The sequence below is a fragment of the Schistocerca americana genome, chromosome 7, assembly GCF_021461395.2.
Source record: "Schistocerca americana isolate TAMUIC-IGC-003095 chromosome 7, iqSchAmer2.1, whole genome shotgun sequence".
In the NCBI taxonomy this organism is placed as follows: domain Eukaryota; kingdom Metazoa; phylum Arthropoda; class Insecta; order Orthoptera; family Acrididae; genus Schistocerca; species Schistocerca americana.
Window position 1 is genome coordinate 281,510,322 of NC_060125.1, and position 19,905 is coordinate 281,530,226.

The 19,905-nt window shown below is 41.3% G+C and overlaps 1 protein-coding gene and 1 pseudogene across 1 annotated transcript in view; one reads left to right on the forward strand and one right to left on the reverse strand.

Annotated features, from left to right (window-relative positions):
* Positions 1–19,905, forward strand: part of LOC124622874 (furin-like protease 2) — a 790,830-nt gene that overhangs the window by 510,420 nt on the left and 260,505 nt on the right. The window lies entirely within an intron of this gene.
* Positions 5,400–5,509, reverse strand: LOC124623472 (annotated as a pseudogene).

Here is a 19,905-nt window from a genome sequence, read left to right on the forward strand (position 1 = left end):
AGACACCAAGGAAACTACGAACATCACGTTTTGTAGTAGGAACAGAATAATTACGAATAGCATCTAGTTTCTCTGGATCAGGAAAAATACCTTCTGTAGAAATAATATGACCAAGAAATTTCACCTGAGAACGACCAAATTCAGATTTTTCCAAGTTCACTGTAATGCCAACTCTTGCAAAAATACTTAATAATGAATCAAAAATTTTGTTATGCTCACTCCAAGAACGTTCAGCAATAAGAATATCATCAACATATGAAGTAATATTGTCACGAAGATAGACAGGTAAAATGTCGTTTAAACTAGGAATGAATGCTGCTGAAGATACAGTAAGTGCAAACGGTAATTTCCGAAATTGCTTTTGGGTAAAATAGTCATATCCGGTGATTCTTTACTGACTCCTTTTCTAGATAGATTGATAGTTGAAGAGTTGTTTTGATAGATACAAAGAATAGTAAAAGAGTAGCAGTGCAGAAAACTAAAAGGGAAATTCCACTACTACAGCTCTGGGCCCTGTGCACGCTACGGCACATATTCACTTAGTGTAGTGAATCCCCTGAGGACCTAAATAGCCGCACATAAATTCCAGTTTGTGACTTAGTGGCCAATTTGGTGGAAGTGCGTGCATAAATTGATCTAACCATGAACATGGATGTATGTCATTCTTACAATTGCGAAAAATCTTAAATTTCCGAACAGTTAAAAAGTGTTTATAGTCATAGTTTTCGCCTCGTGGCGGCAAAGACCTACCGCGTCTGTCCCAGTCCGAATGTCGATTATTGTTAAGTTCGCGCGCTTGGCGCTCTCTTGTTGCATCTCGTAAATGAAATAAATTATTTTCTTCAAAACCCGGTGCTATCGATGATTCCAAATTACTTCTACCGTCTTTTCCTACGATTTCGCGTTCAGTTTGTTTGACTTGCTTTCATAACGCCTCAAATTCCCTTTTAACGCGATCATTAAATTTTCCCTGATTTTCAACATGTTTATTTATGCTCTGGTACTCTTCTGTTTCTGCAAATGGCAATGGAGCTGTATCATCTGAATCTCTGTCCCCATGTAAACTAAGATTTGTCAATTTATCTGAAATCTCCTCAACTCTTTCCGATAAGTCACTTATTTTTTCTTTCTGTTTATTTACGTCTTCCGTAAGTGTCGCGACTCGGGTTTCAGTATTGACACAGTTAGTAGTTAACTGTTCATATTGTTGTGTTAGGTTATTTATTCTGTCATTTGGTACCGATTCCTCGATTCTCTCAAATATTTGTTCCTTATCGTGTGCACGTTGTAAATTTAACTCTGAAAATTTTTGAACCATCACGCGATCTCTTTCTTCTTGTTCTCTATCCTGTTCCTTTTGTCTAATTTCTATTGAAATTAATCTATTATTGTGTGCATTCATAATCGGCTGTACTTCTTCTCTAATTTCTTTATTCAATTCATCTTTCATATTTTTGAAACATGTCCCTATTCGTGAGTCTAACCGTGTTTCCATTGTTCCCATCTCTGTTTTAATTGTTCCTATTTGTGAGTCTAACCGTGTTTCCATTGTTCCCATCTCAGTTTTAATTGTTCCTATTTGTGAGTCTAACCGTGTTGCCAAAGTTCCCATCTCTGTTTTAAATTCAGATCGTAACTGTGATCCCACTGTTTTTAATTCAGATCCCAAATTAATTATTGCACTCATCAACTGTTCCATATTAACTGGCTCGAAATTCTTTTCGCCCCTAACATTTCCCGCAAAACCAAATTCCTCCGTCAAAGCTGTAAAGCTATCTGTGTTCGATACTATTCCAGAGTCTTCTGTCGTTAATCTCGTATTCTGAAAATTTTTTGATTGTGAAAAGTTTTGAACTGGTTCCGGACTATTTTCCCTGATTATTAAATTATTTTCTACCTTATTATTCATCATCCTGTTCTCCTGTGTTGGCGGGTTCGCCATGGTAACATTTTCGTCATTCTCCCTATCCATCATTTTTTGCCTTTTTCATCGATCGCGTAATCATTTACAAAACATACAAAACTCGTCACTATACGAAAATTACACACAATGACACTTTATCTCCAACAATATCATTCACACGAAATGCTTCCCGACAAACACGATTAACGAACAATTGAAATCTTCATAATTGCACAAAATTGTCAAACCCGTATACAAGACATCAAAAATTAAATTCTGCAAAACTACCATTAGAAGAATGACAAGACAACTACAAATGTTCAATTACCAAATCTACACATGCAATAGAGACTACAATTACTAAACTACAATTTACTACAACAATACTAATGTCTGCTATTTTTACTATCAAAAGAATTCCAAGGGACGATCCGAAGCAGCGGTCGCCACGTGCATGGGGGTTTAATTAAATAGAATGCAAATAATTTTAATTTTAGTCGCTGTCTGTCCGGTCACGCAGTCTCGTAACCGGTTGGCCCTGTGTAGTATTAGTACGCAATCTGACTGCATAGAATAACAACAAAGAATGAAAGGAAACTTCTGTTTACACAATTAATGAATTGAGTCCCCAGCAACTATAAAAGCTACGAAACAACAACTATGAACAACAAAGCACAGTGTAACTGTTCTGTGTGTGGAAGTGTGATTCAACATACACATCTGGCACGGTTCTTCCTCAAAAAGACAACATATTTTAAATACCATTTACACTGAATTAATTAAATAAAACTGAAATACTATAATTGCACATAGAACCCGAATTACAGTCTAATACATGAACACAAGCCAGATGCCTTGTTGACTGAACCTGTGATCAAGAGGCATTGTTAGTTAGGAAGTTTAAAAAAAAAAAAAAATGTTTTACCTTCATATATATTGACTAAAAATACACTCTGATCATTACAACATCTCCATTCGAACAACATCTGCTGTCTAGCCCATCAAAACAACTGCACACGACATGGCCTCAAATAATACAGCTATCAACATCCTCTCAGCAAAGCACTAACCACCACCACTTCTGAACAAGCACTGCCAGTGGAGGCGGCTGAATAATGCTCTTTGGCGCAATCTCTGGCGCTGTGACTCAGTGTAGCCACCTTTCAACAATTCATTGCTTTGTTAACAATACGAGTATAGTAAATGGATATTCCACTGAGGTAAGCGACTTTGACAAAGAGCAGGCTGTTATCGCCCAGCTTCTGAAACGAGCATTTCGGAAATGGCGAAGCTGTTCGGCTGTTTGTGTGTTCCTGTCGTGAGCATCTATGGGAAAAGAATGACGGTGAATGAACGAGTAAGCGACTAAGTTTTGGACGTCTTCACCTTTTCAAATAACACGCATTTCCTACGCTTGTTGCTCTGCAATGGTCGATAAGCGGGTTTCTGTGGCAGATTGGGCAACAAAATACTGTGCTGCGAAGGTACAAGTGTCTCGGAGCACACCGTCCACCCAATATTGTTCAACATTTGGGGCTCAAAGCCGACAGTCTCTACATCGTCTCACGTTGACCCAAAGGCGTCCTCATTTCGACTGCAGTTACTCATGAACACCTAGTTACCAGAATCTTTGTCACTAAATTCTGAAACGTCGAAGGTCTTAAAGACGATCACATCACGCTCATTAATACTCTGAAGGCCATCAACAGCACCAGAAACACACCTAACAAAAGCAACAGTAATCCAACCGTTACTTTGGGAAAAATCATTACAGGTAACAGCAAAGTTAAATTTACATCCTAAAAATACACAACGACCAGGAATCGTCGAAATTTGACCGTACACAGGTGGAAACATGTCACCTGGTCAGATGAATAACTTACTTGCTAGACCATTTTCCTGGTCGCGTTCGGATACGTAGCCACCGAGGCAAGCGGCTGTTTAAAACATGTACCGCGCCACAAACGCTGGCCGGTGGTACAATATACGCAATGGGCTACCATCAACTGCCCTTCCTTATAACCTGTGCTAGTAATCAAAGCCACGGTGACAGCTGTCTACTACGTGAACATGACTCAGAACCATATGCACGCTTCCATTCTTCATGTCATCTCTGACGAAAGTGGCATCTCCCAAGAGGATACTATTGGTATCATTAATATATTGACGACCAAATTCATATAACCTGAAACCGATGGAACACATCTGTGACTCCGTCGGGCTCTTGCAAGTGTCTGGAAAAGAGCGTAGGCTGTGGAAACTTCCCCCAGGCTGTGGCTCAGCATGACTCCGCAATATCCTTTCTTAAATGAGTGCTGGTTCTGCAAGGTTCGCTGAAGAGCTGTGACGTTTGGAAGGTAGGAGACGAGATACTGACAGAACTGAAGCTGATAGGGCGGGTCGTGAGTCGTGCTTGGGTAGCACATGCCCTCGTTGGCAAAGGGTACAAGTTCGAGTTTCGGTCCGGCACACAGTTTTAATCTGCCAGGAAATACGTATCAGTACACACTACGTTGCAGAGTTCTGGAAACATCCCCTAGGCTGTGGCTAAGGCATGTCTCCGCAATATCCTTTCTTCCAGGAGTACTAGTTCTGCAAGGTTCGCTGAAGAGCTTACGTGAAGTTTGGAAGGTAGGAACGAGGTACTGGTAGAATTGAAACTGTAAGGGTGGATCGTGCTTGGGTAACTCAGTCGGTAGAGCACTTGCCCGCGAAAGGAAAAAGTCCCGAGTTTGAGTCTCGATCCTGCACAAAATTTTAGTGTACCAGGAAGTTTCATATCAGCGAACACTCCGCTGCAGAGTGAAAATCTCATTCTGTTCCTTCTGAGTAGTTCACGCACAAACTTCCGAATGGGTTGCCATTAGCCTCCGGAATTTTTATCGAAGGGAATGATATCATCATTAAGCCGCACAGTAAAGCTACATATCCTGTGAAAAAATTAATGCGATTCGTTCCCCTTGCTTTCATCCGTTCGAAGTACCACCACATCAGATCAATGTTGAGGCTTATATCACTAGGCCGGATCAGTCAGACAACTACCGAACTGAAAAGGTTGCTGGCGCTTTTCAGGAACCACGAATTATCCCGGTCTGTCAAAATATATCCCATCGCTGTGACTGTCTGCGCCGTTGAGGCACACAAGAAACCCCTCGTGGCTTCCAGCTGTAGTTAATGTAGCGTTGCCTTATCACTGTTAATCTTTATTTCCGCATAAAGTTGAAATCAAAACACACATCTCAATAAACATTCAAATTCATAGCATGGACACCTGTAAGGGTTTCAACAATTTCTGCTATATACTACACATCATATGTCAGCTCCTTGCTGGCAACAAAAAATTATCATTAACATGCAGGCAGATATTAGGTTATTTTGCAGAATAACAATATCTTATCTTTAGGGATACTTTAATCCAGTCCTGGTTTATCAGAGAAAGGGGTACTTTATCCACCACTCTTTTAGGAGGTAAATGAAATCTGCTTGACAGTTTTTTTTTTGTTCTTTTTTTTGCCAAAAATGAGTTTAATACTCCGGTCCTGTGCTGCAGGACGTATCAGATATTAAGCTGATAAGAACAGATACTACACTTTTTTTTTAATGGGCCTCCTTCCTCCCCTACAGCCCTACTTTTCCTCTCCAAAAATGCCACCATCCTCTAGTGTCGACGTAGCAAGTAAAGCATGGTGCTGTTAGTAGCAAGACTCATTGCCATAAACCGAAAATAAAAGCGGAGGCATACTCTGCTATGCCTCAGGGGGGACAACACACTACTCAGAAATACACCTCTCTCTGCAGGTTTGAAGCAAGTGATGAGTTTAGAAACTAAAAAGGAAGAAATAAATAACGACAGAAATGAAGGCAAATTAAAAACAGGGACGGCAGCACACACAAATGAAAACGAAACTGGCGAGATAATCCCATCGCCCATAGAATTAACGAAGTAATAATCCTCTAAGATAGATTACGTGTTTTCTAATTTTCCAATAATTTTTCATACAAGGTTCACACAATTCCCATGTTACCAATTGCCATATTATCAGTATCATAGAAACGTCTACTCTAGTGATGCCCGGAAGGCCAATGTCAAATCTTGGGTATAGGCAAGTCAAGGGTAGTTTGAAAGTCCGATTGACAAGGATCCAGGGGTACACTCAGGCAATTCCTGGACGGGGTGCCTTAGTCAACCCGGAATACCTTTTGATAACCATGAACCATTGCAACTTCCAGAAATCTTGCAAAAGTAATGGTATATTTCCGGTCAGATTCCGCCAGGCGATGCTGGCTCCACAGGTAGTCCACGAAAGAGACAGCATCGGTGAGGGAAAGGTCATAGATCGTGAAAATGGTGTGGCCCAAGAGCCACACCATTGCGTTACGTCGTGTTCGGGGGTTGGTCTCAATATCATGGGGAAGGAACCAGTCGATTGACACATTGTCTGGTATCGTCCCACCAATCAGCGCTAATAGCACACGTGCAAGTTCCCACACTTCTGTGACGTGAGGGCATAAGAGACGATGCTCTCTGGTGTCTACGTCACCACATCAGGCGGATGGCCGCCAGGCGATGATTAGTGGGTATTAAATTGTTTACGACACGATACCATAGCGCTGAAACTTCCGTGGGAAGGGCTGGGTTGTTGATATTAGCCCAAGCTTGGTGCCAGATGACCGACGGTCGTCTGTCCTCTAATTTATGTGGTGTGGGCTGGCCTCGAAGTGCCTGGTAAAGGCGCTTCGACGTGCGTGCCTTGTTAGTGGCCACTGCTAGGACGTAACTTTGATTGAGGTAATAGTCCTTGAGTGTCGTCATCCGGAACGGAATATGTGTCAAACATACTGGTGCACGCGCCGATTGTGGGCGATAACGGTCGAAAAAAACCACTGTTGTCCCACCTGGGTCAGTTTCACGCAAAGTGGCGATACGGTGATTCAGGAGGGCCGCACATTTGCGGTGAAAGTCAATGAGTCCAAGGCCACCATCGACCTTTGGCAGTGTACAAGTCTGTGCATCAACTTTGAACAGTGCATGCCGCCACAAGAGCCAATATACTGTTTGTGAGATGGCTCTGCCGGTTTGTTTCGGTAGCGTAAGGAGTTGTGCTACATACCATGCCCGTGATAGGATGTAAGTATTAATCAGTTGGATTCGTTGATGGAGGTCGAGTCGTCGATCAGCGTGACTCACGCAAAGTCCTCTGATGCGCGTGAGAAGCCGCCTCCACGTGAGTGTTAACATGCGCTGCGAACAGGCAGTCACCTCAAGGTCCAGGATACGTTGTTCCCCCACAACTCGGTACCATGGGCGTTCGATGGTCAATGATCGTGGTCCCAGCGGGATCAGCACCGTTTTGTTGGAATTTAACATGGCACCGGATGCTCGTTCATAAACGTTGAGAACTCGGCGAACTGAATCGATGTCCCTAGCGTTTGCGACGAACACACCGACATCATCCGCGTATGCCGCAATGCGGAAGGTGACGCCTGTGAGAGCGACACCATCGACCATCCGCCCGATGTCACGCAGCATGGGGTCCAGCGCTAAAGCGAACAAATACATTGACAAGGGACACCCTTGTCGAACTGATCGTCTGATGGGAATTGGTCGTGATCGGCAGCCGTTCACAACGATTGTGGAATTTGCTCCATCCAAGAAGTGCCAGATGATTCTTATGAAGCGCTCCCAAAACCCATCCGCGACATAACGGCCAGCAGGTAAGGGTGGGAGACCCTGTCAAAGGCACCGGCGAAATCTAGGGAAAGAATTGCAGCAGGGGTTCGAGTGTCGGCGGTAAGTAAGACAGCATCACGGTATATAGAAGCGGCGGTGAAGATGGTTCGATTCGAAACGCCACATGATTGAGTGGGGCAAAGTACCTTATTCATTACCTGTTTAAGACGAGAGGCCACGCTTCGTGCCACCAACTTATAATCAGTGTTAAGAACGGTGATAGGACGCAGGTCTTTAGCTCGACAGTGACCTGTGACCTTTGGAATAAGGGCAATACGTCCAGCTAGAAAGTAGGTGGGTAGTTCACAACCAGCAAAAATCTCCTCGCACATTTTGCAGAAGCAGTCTCCTAGCAGGTCCCAAAATTGTTGGTAGAATTCATAAGGGAGACCGTCGGGGCCAGGTGATTTTTGTCCCGGACAAGCACGGAGGACAGATGTGAGGTCAGCGAGTGTGAGTGGCTCGGTTAAACAGTCGCGGTCTCGACGATTCAATGAAGTTGGGACCCCACCGATAAGTGCTCGTTGGGTGGCGACGTGATGTGTCGACAGAAGTGCCGACACAGTGTGGTTTGAGGTGACCGAAATACACGCTATAAGCTCACGCAGGATGGCGTGAGGTCTGAAACAGGATACGTAATGAATGCTATAAAGAAAAGTACGTAGCTTCTGGAATACTTAACTTTAATCCATCCTTGGTACATCGCTATTGACGATACAAGTGAGACTCTATAGTTTCAGACAATATACTGCTAATGGCGCCTTGCTAGGTCGTAGCCATTGACTTAGCTAAAGGCTGTTCTAACTATCTGCTCTGCAAATGAGCGAGGCTTCGTCAGTGTGCATCGCTAGCTACGTCGTCCGTACAACTGGGGCGAGTGCTAGTAAGTCTCTCGAGACCTGCCGTATGGTGGCGCTCGGTCTGCTATCACTGAAAGTGGCGACACGCGGGTCCGACATATACTAATGGACAGCGGCCGATATAAAGCTACCACCTAGCAAGTGTGGTGTCTGGCGGTGACACCACACGACGTCTACCGCAACATCCTGGAAGAGGTGCGTATAATGGTCTGTTAGGTGTTTGAGGACTTCACGATGGTCTGTGAGGCGCGTACCATCGTCTGTTTTAAGGCGTAGAATGGTGTTTGCATGATTCCTTTCAGAGGCAAGGTTACAGATGGATGGCCTCTCGCCCTCAATCAGGGATGCGGAGCGGTACCTCACCACCATCCCCTCGACCTTCTCCCGAGAGAAGCGAAGGATTGTCGCTTTAATTTTGTTGAGGCGCATGCGTAGCTGGTCATACCTGTCAGCAGGAAGGGTTAGTGCGTCATTTAGATATTGTTGATACAAGTCTAATGTGCTACGCTTCCAGTGAGCGACTTCGCGACTATGTTGCTGGACAACACGTTGCAGCCGCGGCTTCGCACAGCGGAGCCACCAAACCACAGTGGTAGGGTACTTCGAAGCAGTAGCGATGCAATCCCGCCATGTTTTCGTGACAAGAGTGCGAAGTTCGGGCGTTGGGAGATGAAGTGTATTCATCTCTCAACAGGTGCCCCGAGGAACCGGGGTTGGACCCGTGACATGCAAGGAGCAGGAGTATGCACAGTGGTCACTAAAGGCCACGGGAATGACTTGGACGGCACAGAGGGCAGGAATCAGATCAGGAGAGACATAAACACGGTCAATACGGCTTGCCCCAGTGGGATATATGTGAGTAAACTGTGTGTAGGCGGGATGAAAGTGGTGCCACGTATCATTAAGGTCAGCCGCCCGAAGGAGTGAAGCGAGCGCTTCACACCGCATAGGCGTTGGGACCTGATCAGCATCGGCTACCACACAGTTGAAATCTCCGCCAAATACGATAGGACGACGAGCTGTCAAGAAAGGGGTGATATCTGACGTAAAAAGTGTTGTTCTGTCATGCCTGTGATTAGCTCCTGAGGGAGCATAGACGTTAATAAAAAGTACATCCCGAATGACACATGCAAGAACGCGACCATTGGGTAGTTTTGTAACATCGGATGGAGTTAACTCTGATCTGTATAGCAAAGCAGTGCCCCGCCTGGCGTCAGGGTCGATGTTATATAGTGCGTCATAACCAACCAGGTCAGAGAGAAAGGGGGCACAAACCTCCTGGAGAAAAACCACATCAAATGCACCAAGGCGCAGAAAGTCCTTCAGAGAGCGTAGTTTTACTGGGTTGGAGATGGAGTTCGTGCTCACCGTACGTAGCAAACAAGTTAACGGACTGATGAGATGATCTACACATCGTGTCACCCAAGTACATGGCAAAAGGGGTAATTAATTTCACCACTCTAATATGGACATTTCAGGACCGTTAATCACTGTTAGTTCATGATAAGCAACACGGAAGATGTAGGCTAGTGAAGATATACAAATAGTGGTTCAATAATTTCATCTGCGAGTACACTTCTAAAATGACTTCATTGAATATGAGCGGTAAGTCTCTAATCCTTACCCTGTTGCCAAGTATAGATCCTTTCTACGATCTGAATACACGTGTCAGTTTCACTTCAGTTCACTTCTAGTGTACAAGTTTTCTCGGGTCAAGGTTGCATGCAAGTAGTCTGCACCTGCATCCGGACACTTGGAAATGACAGTTGCGGCCGGCTGCAGTGGCCGTGAGGGTCTAGACGCTACAGTCTGGAACCGCGAGACAGCTACCGTCGAAGGTTCTAATCCTGCCTCGGGCATGGATGTGTGTGATGTCCTTAGGTTAGTTAGGTTTAAGTAGTTTTAAGTTCTAGGGGAATGATGACCTCATAAGTTGAGTTCCATAGTGCTCAGAGCCCTTTGAACCATTTGACAGTTTGGACTGCAATATTTAGTGTACTTAATACAGCAAATTCTCCATTTTTGCAGACAAACCATCGCACAGACATAAGCCACATGCCTTTCTTTCTTGTCATCAGTCTTCAGACATGTTTGATGAGCCCCGCCATGACTTCGTCTCCTGTGTCAACTCTTCATCTCAGAATAGCATTTGCAACCTACGTCCTCAATTATTTTCTGGATGTATTTATGTCACTGTCTTCCTCTACAGTTTTTACCGTCTGGCACTACCTCTAGTACCATGAGACTTATTCGTTGATATCCAAACAGATGTCCTATCATCCCGTCTCTTCTTCTATTCAATGTTTTCTATACGTTCCTTTCCTCGGCGATTCTGCGAGGAACCTCCTCATTCGTTACACGATCAATTCACGTAATTTTCCAGACTCGTCTATGGCATCACACTTCAGATACTTCGAATAGCTTCTGTTCCGGTCTCACCACAGTCCGTGTCTCACTAACATACAACGCTGTGCTCCGAATGTACCTTTTCGAAGATTTCTTCTGGAAAATAAGGCCTCTGTTTGATACTGGGAGACGTGGCCAGGAATGCCGTTTTTTAATGCTAGTTTCTTTTTTAAGTCCTCCTTGATTCGTCCATCTTGGTTTCTTTTGTCACGTATGTAGAAGAATTTCTTAACTTCTTCTATTTCGTGATGTCCAGTTTGGACGCTAAGTTTCTCTGTGTTCTCGTTTCTGCTCCTTTCATTACTTTTTCTTCTATATATTTTCTATCCATATTCTGTACTCATTCCATTCAACATATCTTATAATTCTTCTTCTCTTCCACTGAGGATAGCATTATCAACGATTCTTATCATTGATATCAACTCACCTTGAGCTCTAATCCTAGTGTTGAAACTTTCTTTTATTTCCGTCATTGTTTCTTTGATGTATAGAATGAAAGTTGGTGCGAAAGACTACATCTCCGTCGCACTCCCTTCTTAATCCGAGTGCATCGTTCCTGGTCTTCCAGTCTTTTATTCCCTTTGGGTTCTTCTTAAATCTCACCAAGTTAGTTGTGGATGGCTTGTAAATCAGTGGTGATGGCTGTTATTGATCCGTTGCTGAACGTTAAGTCTAGGCAGTACCTTACGATGGTATGTTCAACTGGGCTGGATGATTAATTCACACAGGCTTCAGTGTCACTTCCATAGATTGCTGACTTAACATGTATTTGAGCAAATGGGCCATTGTTTAATATTTACAAATGTCGCTAAATTCGACGTGATGCACCCTTTAGTTAATCTTTTGGTACATATCTTTCTTCCCGCAACGCTACTTGAATAAATGCCCTTTGTAAACTACCCTCTTCTGTGGTTAAGCGTAGAACTGTAGTACACAACATTGTAGCAGTTTCTTTGGATGCCTACAGTGTACACGTACTTTAAACTTCGTTCCAAACACACAATTAATTTTTGGTGTCCAATGCAATAGCTTTTTGTATTCATTACAACACATGGTATTACACGTTTCACCACAATGTCTGTCCTTCAGCTGTTTCCTTGTTCATCAGATTGCACATTGGCACTAACTTCTCTGGACACAGTATATAATTTAAAAAAGCACAGACACGTACAAAATTTTCTCTCACGTATGAAATTGGCATATTTGAGATTGTGTATGAAATATTATTTACATAGTACAAAAATAAATACGGAAAGGAAAACCCCTTGTCAGTAAGTAATAAAAAAGACGGTGTATCTTGTGTGACTGGGACAGCATTATGAAAACTTCTTTACTTAGAAACTGTGACATTCAGTAACACCATGAAATATTTGTTGTTAATGTACAAGTGCAAGGAACATCAAAACATTGAGAAACAAATAGAAATTATAATTTCTGCATTTACTAGCGAGTGGCAACATTGAACACAAACAGCAGGCAGTAGCCGACTGAGAATCTGTTCCAGATCTTGGAAGTTTGGCATCTTCGGAGCTTCTGAAGTTGGGAAGGCTGTGTGGATGGTCCCAGATACCAGACGCCCAGATCTTTCCCGCTGGAGGCAAGCGCTAATTGTATTTCCGATACTTCTCATCGACTGTGCGTTTGATTTATACCGGGCATTAATTATTGAGCTTCATCTGATAGATTACAAAGCTTTCGTTTAACACCCTCCGGGGTAATTAGGAGTAACGCAGATAAATATGCTAGCGCGCTATCCGGTATCCCTCGCTGGCGTGCAGGCTAATGGTGATTAATATCTGATGTTTTTTTCCTTCAAAACTTCCCGCTTTTGGCTGTCGCATTTTTCCATATTTCCCGAAAACTATGCAACAGACGGCAAACATTGCAGCTGACGAAGATCACTGTACTGGGAAAAGATTTATCTGCCCCAACTGTGTACTGAGATAGTTCATTATTTGTGTTCTTGGAGATGGAATTCAGCAAAGAAACTGTAATTTTTTGTTGTCACTCAAATATGGTAACACTTATCAGAACTAAGTTTTTTCTGATTTAATCTGAACTGTGCTGTTTGATTTAACAGATTGATCATTACTCAATTGATCACTCACGGCAGAGCAATCGGTTATGGACATTGTTATCGTTGCATCTTGGTGCAAATTTGTGGGAAGCATGGTTCCAGAAACATGGAAACCTTTAATAATTTGATATATCCAAAACATGTAGGTGTCGACTATATTTAAAAAAATACATTGATTCTGATTATAAAAGATAATAAGTGTTTATAAAGTCAGTGGTACACAGGCTGTCAGAAATTATATCTTTACTCCATGGCCGTTTTATATCTCACATCAGCAAAACGGTGTTAATATTTATGTGCGCTTGTACCCCTAAAGGTACAAACTATTCGGGCGTTTAAGTCACTCGGGGATAAAAGATGTCTATTCACTACAGTTTACAACTATGTATTAATATAACTACTCTGGCTCTTCTTCCTTGTGACTTGCTGGTGCATACGCTGCAATAGCTTTTTTACGAGCTACACTGTACGTCCATTGGTGCACTCATTATTTTAAATTTTTGATTATAATTTTTGATATAGTTTACATGGAAACTAGCCCTTTCTTATTGGGAAACATCGTCACATTATTTTAACATAAATTGTGACTTGCCACCCTTGCAGTTCCATCTTAGTTTCAGATTTAGTTTCAGTATTATTTTCCATTGTCCGATGACGTTTCATTCGCTCATTAGGGTTCTGTGCATCACTCTATAGAAATGGAAACCTCATGGGATTACTGTTGTCCGCCTGTCTGTTTGTCTGTCTACCTGTCCGACTGTTAAGAATCCTTTTTCTTAGGGACGAGAAGACGCATGGAGTTCTACTTTGTCACAAATTACGGTCTGTAGTCCCTTGGCGGTGAAAAAAAATTTAAGTTTATAAATCAATGCAGTCAAGATATAGGCTATCTATGTCATATATTTTGATACACAAAAATTCCTTCATCAGAATCTGTAAGGAGCTGCCCGCGGACCTAAGTCATGAAATTTTGCAAGAAGCGATGTCTCGCACTAAAAATAAAGGAAAATTCTAAAACTGTAATTTTGTAATTATATTAACAAGAACAAATATTTTTTCATATATTTTAATCCACCTCCCTGTTGCTCTGTCTGTCCCTCGAGTTAAGACCCTTTTCCTCTGAAAGATGTTGGCGTATCACGTACAAATTTTTGTCTCATACACTTGTACGGTCCCTTGGCCGTGTAAAAGTTTTATGCTCAGAAATTAATTCAGGAAAAAGATATGGCCATTTATGTCACATATTTTGATACTCCTAAACTCACTCATCAAAACCTATAGGCTACCACCCTTTGATCTAAATCATGAAATGTGGTAATAAGCATGGCTTCACACTACAAGTGACGGGAAAGATTCGAAAGTATTAATTTGTAATTATATCACACAAAAAATATTTCAGTTGTCATTTGTTATCGACTTGAGACTTGAAACGAAAACATTCTCCGCAGTTTTGAAATCCATAGGACCCGTATATCGCCAGTATCAGTGTCTATAACAGGCAAAATACCTCAGTCTCCTCTATTCTCAAAATGGATGAAGTGTATGCATATACAGTGAAGTTTGTATCGAACCCTTAGTGCACGATTCCTACTAGCATCTGGCCATTTTTTTTATATTGTTTCAAGTGCTCTAAAATTCAATGTGTTGTTTTTAAGAAGACTCCTAATTTCATAATCCATAGAAATTATCAGTCTTAAAATGTACCTTTTTGAAGGGAAGTGCAAATAAATAAATTAAATAAAAGAATGATGGCCTCTTGATGTATTTGCTACATGCTTGCGTAAGACTTTACAAATTATTATTCTCTTCCTGTGCTACTATTATCTTTCTTTCTGTTTGTGTAACTGACCGTTTTATTCTCAGTTTAACTTAAAATTTTCATTAAATTACGAAATGATGACTTTACTTAAAATCGCTCACACACACACACACACACACACACACACACACACACACACACACACACACACAATGCTTGGGTACAAAACGGCGTTGGGAACTTGAATTTCTTTAAATAAAGCATTTAAATATTTGTACCAAAGCATATCGTAAATAAGCTTTGTGTCATTCTTTGCATGATGACGCAATAGTAGCACTGAAAAATCAAAACGTCCCGACACAAAAAGGGTCCTACCAATACCGGAAAATTTGTTTTACCAACAACTTCAGTCATGATAAAATTGCATCCATTGGCTTCATAATTACCATTCAACTGTGAATTTAACGAAATGTTTCATTCCACGTAACCAAGCGTGAAATCTCCTTCGTTTTATCCGCATTATCGTGGCCAACGCACTGGAATCAATCACAACGATCAAACACATTCGCGTAGTGAAATGGAAATAGCGTTAAAGCGGAGAACGAAACGGAATTGATAGTAGTCACACGAAAATCATCACACATTGGAAAAATATGTGAACTACTGTGATTATGACGTAGATAGCTTCATACAGTACAATTACGCTTTGTTTAAGTGATGAATTTGCTACGGTTAAAATTAATTTCCGATCGGTGCTTCCATTTCACAATGCACATTCTTACGTATAACGAGTATATAAGGTGCACACTTGATGGTGAATTTTCCCTGCAAATTATGGTATTTTTCGGTAAAAAACTGTACAGTTCAAATTTTAATTATATCAAAACCAACGTTACAAGGACGCACATAATCTACAAAAGATATTTGTACAAATTTGATAATAAGAATATCTGCGTTAAACTGTTAAATGAAAAATACAGGCTCCTAGATGTGGAGAACAGATTAACGTAAAATAAACGTTCCTCAAAAATAGTGGAAAGTAGAATGGCTTCAAAATCAAGAAACGATGAAGAACGAGATAACTAATTTTTTTATACCAAGACAAATTAAAATATAATAATGTACATATTGGGGAAGACGATGATATCCCTTAACAAAACAGAGCTATTCATATGAAGTCATACGAAACAACTGCATAAGGTATTTCCAAAACTTTACGTCATCCCGCACTGCATACGAACGTTGTCGTACGTAGACAGTGGGAAAACACGACAAGGAAACGGAAACAAAACAGAATTGGAAGCTAAAATAAGTAGGTACTAAAAAGACATTATTGTTCATTAGACATGTCAGCTCAGTTATTAGTGAAAATCCTACAACGAACGAAACCACATAGCTGATGAAAACGGAGGTGGTACCAAAATAAAATATTTATTATAATAGTATGTCAATCCCTTAAGAAATATTACCCCTCAGTGCAAGACGTTTTGAGATTCGTTAATAAAAAGTAGAGAAAACTTCATGCGGTTATCTTAATGGTTCGGACGTTCTACGTAGTCTCCCCATGCCCCATGTCTAAGCCCCCCAACCCCCCCCCCCTCCCCCCACAGGTGAATACAATACACAGAAGGCTTACATAACGTGAAACTGCCAGAAAAATCAATCCGTGGAAGGTTGTTCCGCTCGCGCATTACGTTGGCTTGAATATCCTCAAAGTGTTGACCGTTCTTGTGAATTGCTGCACTTCGTCGTTTCGTAATACGTTCATGTTGATAGTAAAAAGTCTCATCACCCGTGATGATTTCACCAGAAAATAACTGTCCACGTTTTGCATTTCAGTTTAGTCGTGTCAGGCATAATACCGTCGTTGTATTAATCATCGGGGATATAAAAACTGTCGACACACTATTCTCTTCTTCAAAACATTATGTAGTATGTCTTGAATATTTCTTTTAGAGATGTTGGTCGACTAAGCTTTTGACTCGACAACCGTGACGCTCTACAGCCTCACGTAGCTACCGCACTAAGATGGCTTATAAGTTAGGAATACAATCAGTTTCAGAAGGTTTTGGACCAGCGGCGTACAAAACACAAACTCAACGAAGGAGAAAAACGTAAAACACCAGCGCATTGAATACCTTTATTTTAATTTCATTGCCATATACTTAGATTCCCCGATAGTTGGGGAAGGAGGGGGGGGGGGGGTGGCAGCGACCAGTTTCCCTAAATTCAGTAATTTCATTTCATAAACAATAAAGATAATAGAAAATAATTTAATACTTTAAGTTATTTGTTGACATTTTTGACTTTCTGTAGTGAGAATGATATGATAGAGGCTCGTGGTAATAGTGGGCGGATTATGAGTAAAAAGTGTTTTAGTGGATATAATATACAAATGAATTTGGGATGTCTACGTGGAAAAGAACTAATATGTATGAACTGCTAGGCAGTTTGTGGGTGTTTTGAGATCAGTGGGATGTCTGATGGATAAGGGAAGAGAGACCTAGAGCCTCCATTTGGTATGAGATGGGTTGAAATTACACCGAGAAAGAGCCGCGCAGCAATAGGCCTGGGCTCGCAAGATTCTGGGACTGAAATTTTGCGGGAACCTAGGAGAGGCAAAGTTGCTGTAGGAGTTGAAGGAGGTGGAGGAACTTTGAGCAGTTACAGGATCCGGGTGAGGTACAGGATCCAGGCGAGAAAAGGTGGAAGGAAATGGACATAAAAATAAAAGCCAATATGAGAAGAAGAATGTGAAATAGTAAACCACAAAGAGAGAAAAACAACTGCTGTTGTAACTAAAAAAAGTTTGTCGTCCATTGCCGATTAATGTTTTTGTACATTGTTGCCTATGTATTCCTTACAAGTGCGAAGATGTTAATCTCTGAATTAAATCGGTTATCTACATAATAAACTGTGATTTAAGATTGTCATTCAGATACCTTACTTTTTAATGTTTATCAATAAGTTCTGTTACCTGACGTACAGGGTTGACGTCGAAGAAGAATGGACTCGCTAACTTTCCTGTTACGACTAATTTAAAAGAAATATTATTACTTTTTTATTGTAGTAGTTGGTTAAATAGTTGAGCAACGACAAGTTTATATGTACGTAATTACTATTGGACACTCTTTTTGCAGCAAGCATCCGCTTCGAAATTAAATGTGAGCTTTTCTAATAATCTGTTTTTGATTGGACGACTGAATTTAATTACTCTGCGCAGCACCAGGAGCAACAGGCACTAAATGAACTAAAGGACGATCAAATCTATTACGGTGAAAACTTTTTCGCTTATTAAACGCTAGCACGTATTTTAGAGTGCCATTAAATTTGTTCCCTTTGCACTACACCGGTGTGGCACGTCGTTGTGGAATAAAAACGTGCCCAAATTCAGACCTGGCAGTTCAGCCAAATGCTGAAAAAGGAATGATCATTTAAAGTAACTGCCACTGAATGTATATGAGCACATTTGCTATTGACAGTGTCATAAAGGGTGAGAAGTAAAAACTGATTTGATCCAACCGACCTCCCTTTATATATATATATATATATATATATATATATATATATATATATATATATATATATATATACACTTATGTTAATGATATAATGAGATGGCTATCATTGCAAAACCCCTCATGTGTTTCAAATGAGTGCCCTGAACCAGGAAATTAATTAAAAGGTGGGCGCACCTTTGAATTACTCGGCGCAAACAGATCAACTACCACAAAAAACAGAACAAAAATTACGGCCATAGCTATGGATCCTAAAGCTGAGACTCGATAAATATTAAAATGAGCTTAACGGAAGGTAAAGCAGAAACACAAATGTATGATGTTATTTACGAATTTGAGTTAATATAACAAACCCATACTGTGTCGATCACTCCAAGTGGACCTGCTGTTTCTCAGAGTTACTTGAAAGTCTCGAGAAGATGTCCTTTGGAAGTAACTGAGATCTAAACGTGACCTGCGAGCCTTTAACTGGACGAACACGGTGACTGTTAGGGCTGATCGTGGGACTGCGAAACACATGCCTGTACCAAAGTTGTGGTGGCCTTGAGACAGGTAGCTGTAATGATTTAACTACATTCTGACCAAGGGTTCTCCTAAAATTCAGTACTGCTAACAATTTTCACCGCAAATTATTATTATTACGAGTCGTGCAGAGTTTTACCGTCGTTATGTTATTTCTGAACTACAGGGCGAGGGTCGTGCTGCTACTGATACGAACTATGGACCACTGATCGGCTGCTGTTGCTAACAACGTTGCGGATAATTTCTTCAGAAGAATTTTTCACCTCATTTGGAGTAATAAACCTGACACAGTGTAGCTAGCAAGGAGCTATGAGGGATAAGGTGCTCGGTAGTAAAATATGGCATCTATACCTGAAGAGATATTTATTTATAAACGCGGATTAGTGTGGTTACAGCGACAATACATTTTCCTCAACATAAATTTAGCAGATGTCGGAAGTGTGGGAGTACAATATAATCAATCAAAGTAATAGTTATAAGCGATGTAATAACTAAAAGTTAAGCTCTCCAGGTTCTAAACCGAGCGAGGTGGAGCAGTGGTTAGCACACTGGAGTCGCATTCGGGAGGACGACAGTTCAATCCCGCGTCCGGCCATCCTGATTTAGGTTTTCCGTGATTTCCCTAAATCGCTCCAGGCAAATGCCGGGATGGTTCCTTTGAAAGGGCACGGCCGACTTCCTTCCCCATCCTTCCCTAAACCGATGAGACCGATGGCCTCGAAGTTTGGTCTCTTCCCCCAAAACAACCCAACTCTCCAGGTTCTATGTATCAGCCTGTATTGGACAATCACATATACAGTAAAATAGGGAAAAGGATCTTCATTAGCCCACTTGCAATAATAAAACAAACGCAAGAGAAAGTATATCCTTTTGCTCAGGTAAGACAGTGAGCCGTAACTACGAAAATACTACAAGAACTGTGGGAAATAAAAAAAAATTACAAATGTACTTAAAGGCATGAGATCCCACTGACTGCAGTGACTCGTACAGAAACAAATAACTAACTCGATCCACACGCTAACACTGACACAAGCACGTTGTTTCAAACTGCGGGCAACCGCAGCCAAATTTCCATATTTTGAATGAAATTATCCGCACTGATTGTAGGATATTTTTCATTAAAAGTCAC